Raw genomic sequence first — 2,843 nt, forward strand, 5'->3', positions numbered from 1 at the left:
CTGTAATCCCAGTACTTTGGGAGGCCGAGGAGGGCGGATCACCAGGTCAGGAGACTATCCTGGCTAACACGGTGAAACCCTGTCTCTATTAAAAATACAAAAACTTAGCGGGGCGTGGTGGCGGGCGCCTGTAGTCCCAGCTACTTCAGAGGCTGAGGCAGGAAAATGGCCTGAACCCGGAAGGCGAGCTTGCAGTGAGCCGAAATCTCGCCACTGCACTCCAGCCTGGGGGTCAGAGTTGAGACTCCGTCTCAAAAAAAAAAAAAAAAACAAACAAAAAAAAAAACGCTGGGTGCCGTGGCTCACACCCATAATCCCAACACTTTGGGAGGCCGACACCGGCAGATCACCTGAGGTCAAGAGTTCGAGACCAGCTTCTGCTCCGACAGCCGAGATACAGGGCGGGTGGAGGGACAGAGTGGTCCCCCATGGCCGTGGCGCCGGAGCATGGTGAGCCCTCAAAGGGGAAGCCCTTTAAGCTTCTAGGAATTTTCGATGTTGAAAATATTCCCTCCGCCTGGGATTCAGTATTGTATGGTTCATTAGGATATGTTGTGGCTGGCTTTGGACATTTTTTGTTAACTAAAAAAAACTAGAATTAGAAGATCATGTGATGTTGGAGTAGGAGGATTTATCTTGGTGACTTTGGGATGCTGGTTTCCTTGTAGGTATAATTATGCAAAGAATCCAGGAAAGAATTGCCAGAGAAGGAATTAAAAATAAGATATCATATGAAAGTACCCACTTTCGGCCAGGCACGGTGGCTCACGCCTGTAATCCCAGCACTTTGGAAGGCGATGTGCGCAGATCAAGAGGTCAGAAGATCAAGACCATCCTGGCTAACACAGTGTAACGCCGTCTTTAGTAAAAATACAAAAAAAAAAAAAAAAAAATTAGCCGGGCGTGGTGGCAGACGCCTGTAGTCCCAGCTACTTGAGAGACTGAAGCAGGAGAATCGCTTGAAGCTGGGAGTTGGAGGTTGCAGTGAGCCGAGATAGCGCCACTGCACTCCAGCCTGGGCAATGCAACAGGAATCCGGCTTTTAAAAAAAAATAAACAAAATAGGCCAGGCGTGGTGGCTCACGCCTGTCATCCCAGCACTTTGGGAGGCCGAGGCAGGTGTGGGTCACCTGAGGTCACGAGTTCTAGACCAGCCTGGCCAACATGATGAAACCCTGTCTCTACTAAAAATACAAAAATTAGCCGGGGCTGCTGCGGTGGCAGCCATGAGTATGCTCAGGCTTCAGAAGAGGCTCACCTCTAGTGTCCTCTGCTGTGGCAAGAAGAAGGTCTGGTTAGGCCAGGCGCGGTGGCTCAAGCCTGTAATCCCAGCACTTTGGGAGGCCGAGACGGGCAGATCACGAGGTCAGGAGATCGAGCTCATCCTGGCTAACACGGTGAAACCCCGTCTCTACTAAAAAATACAAAAAAACTGGCCGGGCGAGATGGCGGGCGCCTGTAGTCCCAGCTACTCGGGAGGCTGAGGCAGGAGAATGGCGTGAACCCGGGAGGCGGAGCTTGCAGTGAGCTGAGATCCGGCCACTGCACTCCAGCCTGGGCGACAGAGTGAGACTCCGTCTCAAAAAAAAGAAAAAAAAAAAAAAGAAGGTGTGGTTAGACCCCAGTGAGACCAATGAAATCACCAATACCAACTCTCCTCAGCAGATCCAAAAGCTGATCAAAGATGGGCTGATCATCCGCAAGCCTGTGACGGTCCATTCCCGGGCGCGATGCCAGAAAAATACCTTGGCCCGCCGGAAGGGCAGGCACATGGGCATAGGTAAGCGGAAGGGTACACCCAATGCCCGAATGCCAGAGAAGGTCAAGTGGATGAGGAGAATGAGGATTCTGCGCCTGCTGCTCAGAAGATACCATGAGTCTAAGAAGATTGATCGCCACATGTATCACAGCCTGTACCTGAAGGTGAAGGGGAATGTGTTCAAAAACAAGCGTATTCTCATGGAACATCCATGAGCTGAAGGCAGACAAGGCCCGCAAGAAGCTCCTGGCTGACCAGGCTGAGGCCCGCAGGCCTAAGACCAAGGAAGCACGCAAGCTCCGTGAAGAGCGCCTCCAGGCCAAGAAGGAGGAGATCATCAACACTTTGTCCGAGGAGGAAGAGACCAAGAAATAAAAGCTCCCCGTTTGTCTGTATATACTGGCCTCCGTGATTACATAGATCAGCCATTAAAATAAAACAAGCCTTAAAAAAATAAAAATTAGCCGGTCATGGTGGCATGCGCCTGTAATCCCAGCTACTCGGGAGACTGAGGCAGGAGAATCGCTGAAACCGGGAGGCAGATGTTGCAGGGAGCAGAGATCGCACTCCAGCCTGGGGGACAAAGCCAGACTCTGTCTCAAAAAAAAAAGGGGGGGGGGCCAGGTGCGGTGGCTCACGCATGTAATCCCAGCACATTGGGAGGCTGAGGCGGATGGATCATGAGGTCAAGAGTTCAAGACCACCCGTCTCTAGTGAAAATACAAAAAAATTAGCCGGGCATGGTGGTGGGGGTCTGTCATCCCAACTACTCAGGAGGCTGAGGCAGAGAATTGAACTTGGGAGGCGGAGGTTGCAGTGAGCCAAGATCACACCACTGTACTCCAGCCTGGGCGTCAAAGCGAGACTCCATCTCAAAAAAAAAAAAAAAAAAAAAAAGAAAGAAAGAAAGAAAAAGAAAAAGAAAAAAGAGTCTGGGAGCTTCAGGAGTTCAAGGCTGCAATGAGCTCTGATCATGCCAGCCTGAGCAACGAGGGAGACCTTGTTCCTAAAAAAAAAAAAAAAAAAAAGAACTTGGGAGCTTTAGAGAATAGAGAAGTGTGTAACCTATGCTACAGCTTAAACA

General features: G+C 50.5%; 2 pseudogenes; both read left to right on the top strand.

Annotated features, from left to right (window-relative positions):
• Positions 1-428: 428 nt before the first annotated feature.
• Positions 429-596, top strand: LOC111520017 (annotated as a pseudogene).
• A 621-nt stretch (positions 597-1,217) lies between these two features.
• LOC111520156 lies at positions 1,218-2,134 on the top strand (annotated as a pseudogene).
• Positions 2,135-2,843: the final 709 nt, after the last annotated feature.

Source organism: Piliocolobus tephrosceles, chromosome 21, assembly GCF_002776525.5.
Source record: "Piliocolobus tephrosceles isolate RC106 chromosome 21, ASM277652v3, whole genome shotgun sequence".
NCBI classification, from domain to species: Eukaryota; Metazoa; Chordata; class Mammalia; order Primates; family Cercopithecidae; genus Piliocolobus; species Piliocolobus tephrosceles.